The sequence below is a fragment of the Lontra canadensis genome, unplaced genomic scaffold (assembly GCF_010015895.1).
Source record: "Lontra canadensis isolate GAN:19392208 unplaced genomic scaffold, GSC_riverotter_1.0 scaffold3, whole genome shotgun sequence".
Lineage (NCBI taxonomy): Eukaryota > Metazoa > Chordata > Mammalia > Carnivora > Mustelidae > Lontra > Lontra canadensis.
This window is the reverse complement of record NW_022630997.1, coordinates 15,524,314-15,536,418: the sequence shown is the minus strand read 5'-3', so window position 1 is coordinate 15,536,418 and position 12,105 is coordinate 15,524,314. Positions and strand designations below refer to the sequence as shown.

Below are 12,105 nucleotides of genomic sequence, written 5' to 3'. Positions count from 1 at the left end.
GTACTAATTTCAGCTTAAAGAGAGTTGACTAAGGTCAGTTCTTTCTAAAGGAGACTTTCTGAGGCCCAGTTAGAACACAACTCATCTGTGTTCCTGGACCCAAATACATAGAAGGCACAGAGTAAAGATTTGTTGAGTAAATGTATTTGAGGTAAAATGTGGCATTCAGAGTGATTGAAGCCTTTGTGTGTGTTTTGTTGTGCGGACTGAGGCCGCCAAGCTGGTGACTTACATGCGGACCTGTGAGACTGTGCCTCTGCTCAGCCAGCCAGGCTTGCTGAGGTGGACCCTTCTTACTGGGTTTGTGGGAGTCGACTGGGAAATTCTTCTATTAGGAGTGACAGAGAAGAGTGCCTGACTGGATACATGTCAGGGTAGTGGCTGAAGGTAAGAGAAGAGCAGAGCACTTTCAAGAACTCGTGTCCTAAAATTGAGATCTTTTCATTTATCTTTGGACCAAGTGATACATTCACATTCTTCAAAACTCAGAAGGCTCAAAGCTGTCCAGTCGCCCCCTCCCACCACTGTCGGCAGGTTGCCTGGCGAGCCATTGAGTTCCCCCTTCCTAGAGGCGGCCGTGGTGTGACATCATAGAAGATAAGCTGACCGACCGTTCAGATGGTAGATCAGGTTAGGAAATTAGAACGGGAGGTGCTTAGGGCGTTTGTCGTTGTTGTCTGCCAAGCATTGCGCTGAATATTTTCTATGTAAATTAATCTTCATAACAATCCCTTGAGGAATTGTTTGCCTTTATCTCTCATGGTTTATCTTCTCTGCTCAAACATCCTTCTGCTCCATCCTTGTCAGCCGATTTTAACTTAGCTTCTTTGTTTTCTGCAGACCATCTTCTCCTCCCCTGTGACTGCTAAAATGTCCCTGTATTAGGATCTGGATCCAGTGGTGTGTTGGAAGTAGCTCCTGTCCGCTTGGAAGACTGATGGTCCTCTCGCTTCCCAGCTCTGTGCTCAGTGACATCCTGTTCGTAACTTGAAATCAGTCATAGTAGGAATATTTACACCATGGGAACTGGCCAGTGCTATAAGTCAGGGCCATTCTTTCCAGAGAACTGGTTGTTAAATGTTTATCAACACACCACCGGATCCTCTCCCCTCTTTGTTGTTTAATGAGCCAGCTAAAGGTAACTGAAGGATGGAATTTTTAAAAACCACATAGACATACCTTAAGTAAATGATTTTTTTTTTAATTTGCCATCAATTGACAAACTTTAATACTTAGTTCATGAAAATGTTCAAAGATTCAAGAAAGTTGAAAAACTAGTATAGCGACTGTTCATATACCTATCTCCCAGATTTGCTAGTTCTTAATGTTTTTTTCTTGAACTTCATCCTGAAATGTTGAGCATACTTCTACGTAATCCTAATTCCATCATCACTAAGACATTTATAGTTCTCCACCATCATTTTTGTCCCCAGTTCCTACTCCTATTTTTCTAATTGTCACTTTCTAAAAATGTTATTTACAGTGGTTTTGTTTTGTTTTAGATTTTATTTTTAAATAATCTTGATACCCATGTGGGGCTTGAACTCAGGACCCCAAGATCAAGATTCTCATGCTCCACTGACTGAGCCAGCCAGGGGCCCCTATTTATAGTTTTTTCTGACAAGGATTCAATCTAGATTTGTATGTTGGAATTGGTTGTTCTCTTATTTCTTTTAAGCTCGAATAACCCTCTTCTCCCAACCAGTATTTTCCCTGACATTGACTGTTTTCAGCTTTTTCCAAATTTCAAACATGCACAAAAGGAGAAAAAACAGACGATGAACCACAATATACCCAACACTAATTCAGGGACTGTCAGAATTTTGCCACATTTGCCTCATTTATCTTGATTCTTCACTAGAATATTTTAAAAACAAATTCAAGACATCCTTTTGTTCTCCCCCCGTCCCCGATAACTCTAAAAAATACATTTTCCTATGTAATCAAGTTTGTCGTTACAGAACACCAAAGAGAATTAATAATGACATTGACTTTTTAAAGAACCAGGCTAGTTTTTTGGTAGCATCCTCGATTTGGGGTTTCTATGATCGTTTCCTCACGAGAACATTTCATTTCTCTATCCCGTATTTCCCATACACTGGAGACTAGATTCCAGGTTTTGATTAAATACTTCAGGCAGGAATACTTTATAGAGGATGAAAAGTACTTCGGAGCTCATCGCATCAGGTAGCCCATAAAGTCTGGTTTTCCACCTTAATGATGTTACATTTGATCACTTGACTAAGGCGGTGACAGCCAGTTGTCTCCATTGTATACATCGGCTTTCCTCTTTGGGATTAACAGTAATCCTTGGAGCAGTGCTTTGGCACCAAATGAATATTCTGTTCTCCATCAGCCTTTCCCTTAATGGTTTAAGCAGCCATTAATGTTCTTTGCCTGAATCAATTTATTGCAGCAGGCACTGGAAAATAGGACTGCTCTTCTTCTGATACGGATCCAAGGCATTCTCTTTTGGGTGTGGGTTCATGGGTTGGTGTTTCCTGTAATGGTGTACGAGACCCATCTATAATTCATTTTCTCTTAATTCTCGATTTTCTCTACACTTGAATAGTCTTTTTAAGTGGACAGGCAATACAAGCATTTTCAAAGCTGTGCTAATGCAGGCTCTTTCCAGGTTTTTCCTCATGTATCCTAATTCTCTTGGCCACTCATCATTCATTCTTGTTTTTTGAGGGTATTTTTTTCCCCTTAATTTTTAAATTTTATGTCCACTCCAGTTTTTTTTTTTTTTTAAGCAACTACTTTTGCTGATTCTTTCCAGAGGATTTATCATAGTTGCCACAGAAACAACAACTCATTTTATTGTCCTCAGTTTCTGTAATTTTTAAGTTACATAGTTGTAGCATCAAGTAAGTACAGATGTCGCAAACGGGTTTGGGAGCAAAAATAACCAATTCTTCGTAAACATTCTTGTTAATCTCTGGAAGTAGAGGATGTAGAGTACTAGGTAGTAGCGTACTAGCTGGAAGCATTCAGGGTGCTGGGGACCCCGTCAGTGTGCTTCACAGGGAGAACGGAGTGAGTCCGTTCATCAGCAAGTTGTTAACCGGAGGTCAACTTGGGCGTCGACCATGTAGTCATTTTACTTGCCTTGTCTTCCCCGCTAGACTTCCAGTTCCTTGACAGTAAAGACTAGTCTTACTTGTACGTTTTTTCCGTTTTAATCCCTGGGCTCAGTACAGTGCCTAGCCTACAGTGAGTGCTCAGTAAAAATATTGGACAAACCAATCCATGACCAGCACCACGGGGGACCTCTGGCGATGTCTGATCTTGACGTAGTAATCTTGGCAGTATCTTTGCAAACATCAGGGTTGGTGCGGTCGTTGCGTGTAATTTAGTCTTTCGTCGATTTTTCCTCTTCTCGTTCCCTCAGTCTTTGAGTCTTCGCTTTGTGCCAGTTTCCTTGACTTTTATTGTGTATTACAAGCCACCTGTGTTTATTATCGTTCCAGTTTCCTGACAAAGATGCAAAAAAATGTATGATGGTTTTGCTGCCGTGATGCTATGCACAAAGCAAGAGGAGATGTTGAGGAAAATACAAAGTAGTTCCTTAGTTCTCTAATCTAGGGTTTAACCAATCCCAAGAACTGAAGTCTTCTGTTTCTTCACAGAGGAAATATGACAAAGGCAGTGGCTGTACAAGCTTCCTTCATGGGCCGCCCTCCCCACTGCCTCATCCAGTAAGCGGGAGCAACTACTTCTAGAGGTGAGAGGGGAGGGAGGACATCTCTGTAACCCATTTGATCCCCCCCCAGATGCAAAATTTTGGTTTTGAGAAACAGAGTGAACAGGCTGTAGAGTTACATTGAGGAACTTGAAGAAAAACCTGCAGAGGGTTGAATGCTCAGGTACTAGAAGTTATGCTCTTTGATAGAAGCCCATAACCTATATTTTAAAAGCTACTTATAGCTGAATAATCCCAGTGATCCCGAGAGTCTGTTTCTGTAGCTATTAAAAGGTATTAAACAGGCACATCTGAGATGACTTTTAACTTCCAGAACCAGGAGAAAGTTTGTCAGTAACACACTCCTTATCATTCATCGATTCCTTACTATGTGCCAGCCACTGTATTAAATGTTACATTTTTTTTTTTAAAGATTTTGTTTATTTGAGAGAAAGAGAGAGTGAGAGAGCGCATGAGAGGGGAGAAGGTCAGTGGGAGAAGCAGACTCCTTTGGAGCTGGGAGCCCAATGCAGGACTCGATCCCACGACTCCAGGATCATGACCTGAGCCAAAGGCAGTCGCTTAACCAACTGAGCCACCCAGGTGCCCTAAATGTTACATTTTTAATCATTCAATTTTCAAAGTGAACTTAGGACTTCTCTCTATCTTACACATGATTAGTCACACCAGAACCAGAGGATCCAAGCCCAGATCTGTCCAATTTTAGTTTAAGACCCTGAAGCACTAATGGGATTCGCTGGGGTCCCATTATCCACACTTGGACTCTAAAAATCTGTGACTTACCGGGAGGATCAGTGACCAAGGATGACCTAGGGATTCTGAAGTTTATGTCAGGAGCCATGGTGATGTTCTTATTAGGCAGTTGTAGTATCTTCTCCTGGGCATGTTAAGGCATGTTTGTTGTCCTTTTTACTCAAGGGCACCTCCCTTAGAAGGATGGTCTGTTTTTGAAGATACAGGCAAATGAATGTCGAGTTCTTTTGAACATTCATTCAGTAAGCTAAATGCATATTTCTTACCATCATATTTGAATATGAATCTTGGTTTCCAGACTGAATTCATATTGTATATTTAAGAAGACAATGAAAATTCTTTGAAGAGATTCTCACTCAACGGGAAGATAGTCTCAAACTCAACAGGGTTTGATTTCTGCTTGTTTTTTAAGCTGGCTTTATCTGGGGACAAATTCTATTGTATCTTTTCTAGAACTTGGTGCCAGTAGGAGTTAAAATAATAAAATCAATTCAATTAAATTAAATACCAAATGAGTCTTTTATGTACAAGGCCTTAGATCAGTTAACAACAGTCAGCAGTCACTTTTCTGGGAAATGGTTGCTAAAATTATGATCGACCAGCAGTCACTGGCCTCATTTACTCCATTGTGTCCCAGGAAGAAAAACAATCTTAGGACAAGAGCTTGCAAAGACAATACCGTTTTTTCCTAATCCTTATTATCTCCCCTCCCATTTTCTTATGATTAATTTGACCTTTTTTTTCCCCTTATTGAAAGTAGTCTATACCAGACGCTGTGCTAGCTAGCTTCTGAGGCTTTCAGTATGAAAGAGAACTCTTGCCTTCAGGAATCTCATGGTATAGCAGAGGAGCAAGAATTAGAATACAGGCGAAGTGAAACTAGCGAAGGCTCTGGGGAAACAGACAAGACCGCCAAACCCAGCTGGCTTAGGCAAGGTCAGTAAGACTTCTAGGATGAGAGGATACTTGAATTGTATCTTGGAGGAAGAGGAATAGGAAAGGAGCCAAGGGAAGAAGGAGGTGTTCTTGGCAGAGGAAACCATGAAACCACACATCTGGTTTGGAGAAAGGCAAACACTGCTCTGATGGGGAATGAGAAAAGGTGTAGGAAGTGAGGCTAGAGGAAAAGCTGGGAATCATGTCATCGAGGGTGCTGTGAGCCATCGTAAAGCATTTAAAGTGTCTTGAGCGTAACGGGCAACCACTGAAGATTTCAAGCAAGAAAATAATGTGTTCAGATCTGGTTTGTACAAGACGTTAGAAGGTTGTTGCCTTCAGAAGACCCACAGTGAGGACCTGTGACTCAGGGGAGCTAGTGACGGGATTGGAGATTATTGGAGGGGTTCAGTGGATAGTTAGAAGCAATCTTAAATTTAGAAGTCAGCCCAGTATTTGGCAACCAATTTCTCATAGCAGGGTGGAACTAGAAGAAAAGGGGGACTCTGAGACAACTCCCCCAGTTTTATTTTTGATAGAAATTGTGGTGTCATTAGTCAGTGAGAGGAATGGAAGTGGAGGAACAGGTTGGTGAAGGAGGTGATAGATTCCGTTTCGGATGTGTTGGACTTGAGATGTCTGGAGGGCAAGTGAAGAGAATCAAGTAGGCAACTGGGCTATTTTTATGTCTCTATCTGCAGTCGAGGAGAGAAGATTAGACTGGGCATGGTGGGAGCATGTAGATTCAAGAGTTTTTGGTCTGTGGGTTAGGTCTTCTTTTGTGACTGTTACCTGATGACAACATGGTGGAAAGCAGCTTGACTATCCAAGTTTAGGGTTAAGTGCTTCTCACAAGCAGGGTCCTGGGAAGGGCTCTAGCAAATGTGTTTACACCATCATGTGTTTTTGTAAAACTTTGCAAAGTCCAGATACGTTAACTGCAATTGGTCAGACTTGTTCTCTTGGTTCTTTGAATTACCCTTGCCCACGCTCCCATCTGGCAATACTGGAGTGGTCCCAGGCATTTTTTTTTTTTTTTTGGAGTTCATCTGTGGGGAGGGTGAGCTGGGGAGCCACTTCGTTTGGGTTTTCAGTCGCTCCAATGTGTAAGTTAATGCTAGCCAACGCAGCGTGGGAATGACATGGAGAAATACTCCTGCCCTTTGTGACACACACGTGCCAGACCGGCATTCGTTGTCAAGATACAAATGTGTCCTAACACACCTGGCACTGGCATCATGGACAACGAAAAGGGTCAAATGAATGAAGCCTGCGACTGATGGGTAGGAAAATGTCCCACTACATCTGATGATGTCTTAGCCTGAACTTTGGCCCAATACAGAGGCTTGCCTACAGAGAAGTTGATTTGGAATGGGATCACCAGGGAGCGGGAGTTCAGGACAGAGGAAGTGAAATGGGAAGGAGGGAAGAAGTTCAAGGACACAATAGTACATTTGGCCACAGCTGCAGGCAACAGGTGCGCTCTCCTGCCTCGGACATTCAGAGAGACCTTAGGAAATGCTCCTGGAACTGTGTTGGAGTACGAAAGGAGGAAGTCTCCTCCCATGGGCGTTGGTTCCTCCCCATTCTGGATTTGCGCACAACCGCAGGTGGGCTGTGGGGGAAGTCCCACTGTGGAAGTGAGCAGCGCATCAGGCTGTCCCATGAGTGGGATGACAGCATGGTGTCTGAAAGCCAGTGGGGATCTGTGTGGAGTTGGCCACCCAGGCAGCGGACGGAGTAAGCAGTGGGGCCCACAGGATGGTGAAGTAACACTGAAGGGGGATCTAATGTGGACAAAGGATTCTGTTCTCATTCATTCCTTGTCCAACATTCACTCTTGTTCGGATTACACACAGTAATGTACCACATACATTTATAAATCTCTTTACCTTTTTGGTAAGAATTACACAAAACAGACTTTGTCAGAATTACTGTAGGACACGAACTTGTACTATTACTACAAATTCCAGGCAGCACGCTGTTACCTGATTCTCCCCGGAATTTTCCTGTATAGACACAATTTATGCACATGGGATCATACTGTGGCTAATATTCCGGGTTTTCTTTCCCTTAATGTATTTTGGATAACTTTTCATAATTATGTAGATCTACTTTGCTTTTTTAAATAGCTGCATAGTAATTTCATTGTGTGGTTGGACTGCAATTTATTTAATCGGGCTTCTGGTGAATATTTAGGTGGTGATGCTTTCCTCATGGAAAAATCTTCTTATCTCCAACACAATTTTCAGCAATATGGGGGAAGAGCTAGATAATGGGGATGATGAAAAGGAGAAATTGTGAAGGAATTTATAATAGAAAAAAAATGTTTTAAAGATTTATTTAGAGAGAGTGTGCTCTTAAGTATGGGGTGGGGGAAGGACAGAGGGAGAGAGGATCTAGAGCAGACTCCATGCTGAGTGGGGAACTGGGTGTTGAACTTGATATTACCACCCTGAGATCATGACCTGAGCCAAAGCCAAGAATCAGACTCTTAACCAACTGAACCACCTAGGCATCCCAGAAAATGTTTGGGTTTTTAAAGTCATCAAATCACATCTTTTTTCTCCTCTATAATAGCAGTGATGTGCAGGGGCACCTGGGTGGCTCAGTGGGTTAAGCCTCTGCCTTCAGTTCAGGTCATGGTCTCAGGGTCCTGGGATCGAGCCCCGCATCGGGCTTTCTGCTCGGCAGGGAGCCTGCTTCCCCCTCTTTCCGCCTGCCTCTCTGCCTGCTTATGATCTCTCTCTCTCTCTCTGGCAAATAAATAAAAAATCTAAAAAACAAAAACAACACACAATGATGTGCTTGAGGTTCCTAGGGACAGGAAACAGTAAGATGCTAGGACTTCTGCTATGTCAGGACAAGAAGGAAAACTTCAAACTATTTTTGCCTTCATTTTTTTTTTCAAGTAGATTATTTGCACAAAATTTCCTTGCAGGATTAATACATTGGATAAGAAATTAAACTACATGATCTAGTTTTCCCTCAACTTTAGGACTCAGTGACTTTTGATAATCTTATATTAACTGTACAGTGTAATAACAATCCCCCCTCCTCATTCCAACTTGAGATCCTCAGGAAGGACTTTACAAGAGGAGACTTGAGTGGGAAAGGTGATAGGTCTCTCTTGAACAAAATCAGCCCTCAGTTTCCCCTTTAAGGAGGCTTAAAAAGAATGGGTGCCTGCTCAGGCCTTTCCTTAAAATGCCTGCTTCTAAAGCAGGAAATGGTGTGGCTTGATTGATCTGCATTGTTTTTTAACACTTTGTCTAGGCTGAGATAATTTTTGTTCACTCTGATTATCACAAGAGGATTGAATTTTTATGTATGACTTGGTGTCTGTCCCTACCAGTCTTGTCTACTTGTGTTATAGAAATCATCCAGGAAATTTAGTTGAGTTGCAATCAAGAGGGGGATTGGACTATAAAACAGAGTTCTAAATGATGATTGGTCCAGAAAAGTAAGATACAAGGAAGGGACAGAAGAGAAAATCATTAAATGAAAAACAGTGGCATTTGGCCTTAGCAGCAGAAATGCATTTCTCTTTTTGGAATCTCCTACTGGGTTTGATGGACTGCTGTGATTCTGTTGGACTATTACCTTACTGGTATGGTCAGTCTTCATCATCCAAAGGCTACGAGTCAGAAATAGACTCATTAGTTCTAAAATAAATACCAGAGTTCTATAGAAGAACTACCTGTCTCTTGGGAAGGATGAGAAGGTTCCCATCCTCTCCGCCCAAAAGCCATCTTTTGTCTTAGCCATGTTTTCCATTGCTGATCATTTACTAGGAAAACATTCCAGTGAGTGTACAGTGAGTGTTACCACCAAAAAAGATGAAGTGGAGATGCCCGGCATGCCTCACTATTTATAATAAAAATATTTCTCCAAAAGATGGGAAAATCCCAAGTCTTTAAATACTCTGGGAGAGAGGAATAATGGAAAAAACTCTTCAGTTTCTCTTCTGTTGATTCACGAGAGTTTCTCACAAATCATTTGGATGGGCCATTAAGTCACAGAATGGCTGGAATCTTATATTAATTGTCTGACTTTGGGTTTCTGGCTAAAGCATCTGGCAGCAAAACTGAAGGCAAGCAAAAGAGAACCCCGAGTGGGTGGTGGTATGGGAATGCAAGCCCATCTATTGTTTTCAGCCTGGAATCCTAACTTAGGTGGAAGGACCAGATGGCGGTCTTTAATGGAAGGGGTCCCTTTGGATGGATTGAAAGAAAGGATTTGGCTTCTTTTAGATACAACTACAGTTTAGTCTAGGTGAATTTTTGTCGTTGTTGTTCCAAAAGGTTACTTGATTTGCTCTTTCTACCAGAAAGTTCATTAAGCATCTCGCTCTGGCTCAGCATCCACATCACTTTGTAGACAATCGTCCATTGTCTCGGGTTTGAGAAATGAAAACTTCATCTAATCCTAATTTTGTTTTGGTATCTGCTTTCTAAATCCCTTTGTGGTGTGGATCCTGAGTCTGTCCAACAAGCAGAACCAGCAGAAGACAGACAGACACACACAATTTTCATTAAGGGATCTGTTAGAAGGAACAGGCATGTGTCATTGGGGAGGCTAAGGCAGTCCCTGGTCGGTAGGAAAGGGCACACGCCAGCATGGTTTGCAGCTGTTTTTGACGTGTGGAACTTCTAGTTCTCAGAAAGTCTGCACCCTGCTTTTAAGGCCTTCTAGCTAATCAGGTCAGGCCCACCCAGGATAATTACCCTCAAAGTTAACCCATTAGAGACTTTAATTGTATCTGTGAAATCCCTTCCCCGCAGCACCTAGGTTAGTTCCCTCCCCAAGTGGACACGTCAAAATTCCATCCCATCTAGAGAAACCAAGGAGGAGCTCTCTGGAAAATGATACTGGCGTTGAGGCACCTCTACAGATGTTTAATAAATTCAGGCTTATTTCTGTACTAATCTTGAGAAACAGTCCTATCTGAGCACTCAGAGTTCCTAACTGCCTACTGTGTGCCTTGGCCAGCCTGGGAAGGGGAAGCCTCAGGATAGTTAATCTCATCAGGATTAGATCCTCCCCACCCCCTGCTCTTATGTTTTCAAAAGTTGCCATGTCAACCAAGTTTTTGTTGACTAAAAAATGTTTTCCTATTGATTACCATTTTGTGAGCTTTTTAACATTTGCCTGAACTTAAAAGCTAAACTTAAGTGTCACTGACAGTAGAACACTAAGTATTTCACCGGAGAAACTATTAAAATGGCCTGTTTGGAGGAGGGGGAGGGGAAGTCTGTGAGATCTTGTGGGGATGGACCTGTTCTGTGTGGTGATTGAGGCAGCGTCCGTCACCTGGTTGGGATACTGGGCTATAGTTTGGCAAGATGTTACCATCAAGGAAACTGGGTAAAAACACTCAGCATCTTTCTGTTCTTTCTTACGTCTGTGTATGAATATACAGTTATCTCAAAATGAAATCCTAATAGAACAACAATCCATTTTATAAAGCAAATAATCTTTTTGTAATGAGAATCCATTTTCTAATCATTTTAAAAAAATCGTTTCCTTAAGGAGGTAGACACCTAAATATATTTGGTCCTCTGCCAGGAATAAAGCATATTCTCAACATAGATTTGATGAGTGGAAGAGCGTATGCCTGAGAAAATTGGAGGGGACAGGTGAGTGTGTAGTGTTAAATATAAAGTTTTTTCAAGAATCACGATTAAATGCTTAGATGGAATATTATTGGGCATATTGTAAACAGACCGTGTCTCTACAATGGTGACGACTGAGCGAGATGTGGATATAACTTAAAAACTAATGGACAAAATCTGAGCCCAGAAGATACCTCTAAAAATGCAAGTGGTAGTTTCAGGACAGGTGAAATAACTTTCTTTCCTTTTTTTTTTTTTAAACACAGAGTTGTATAGATGGAAAATAAAAAATATGTCCAAAGGACTTAGATAAATTTGTGGCTTTACTCTTTAAATATTTGTGCGCCTGTGATTGGCCAGGCAGGTGTCTGTGGCTTTAATATACTTCAGGAATTTTCCTAACATGTAAAGGTGGTTGTCCTTCGAGCAACCATATCTTTCCCCCTGTCTCCACTGATACAACGGTCAAGTTCCCATGGATTGGATTTTCTCAACCTGTGCAGTTTCTGATCTGACTGCGTGAGAGATTGGTACGGACGATGAAATCCAACCAGTCAGTAGTAGTACTATGAAGATATCTTAGACCTAATTCCTTTTAAAATGTCTTAAAAGACATTGGCAACCTAATTTTTTTCTCTCTGATAATGCGATTTTAGGCATACAGGATAAAAAACTACAGTTATGAATGAGAAGGTGGCCCCAGGCTCCGTTTAGAGGTTAAGAGGCAGATGCAGATAACACACAGGGAGGGCTGCTGTAGGTGCATCACTGGAGCTGGGCCCTGGTGGATCTGGCCTGTGGGCGGTGGGTGGGTGGGGGGGGTGCTCTGCACAATGCCCAGGACCCTGCAGTCAACTTCTGGGAAGGCATTTGCTTTGCTTCTGGGAGGGAAAAAAAGTCCTTTAGGGGCCAAGGGCCTCAGTGAGTGACAGCCTCCTCACTCTGACTTTGAGTGACCATTGAATAGCAGGCTGGTTCCCTGAAAGTTCTATCATTGGAGGTAGTAGATAACTTCAGAGTTCTATTCAGGAAGTGGTTCTGTTAGGAAACGTTATCTGTGTCAAATAAAACCCTCCCCTCAGCGCCCTTCCAACT

At 42.1% G+C, this 12,105-nt stretch overlaps 1 protein-coding gene across 3 annotated transcripts in view; it reads left to right on the top strand.

Annotated features, from left to right (window-relative positions):
- Nucleotides 1-12,105, top strand: part of CNNM2 (cyclin and CBS domain divalent metal cation transport mediator 2) — a 140,222-nt gene that overhangs the window by 94,357 nt on the left and 33,760 nt on the right. The window lies entirely within an intron of this gene.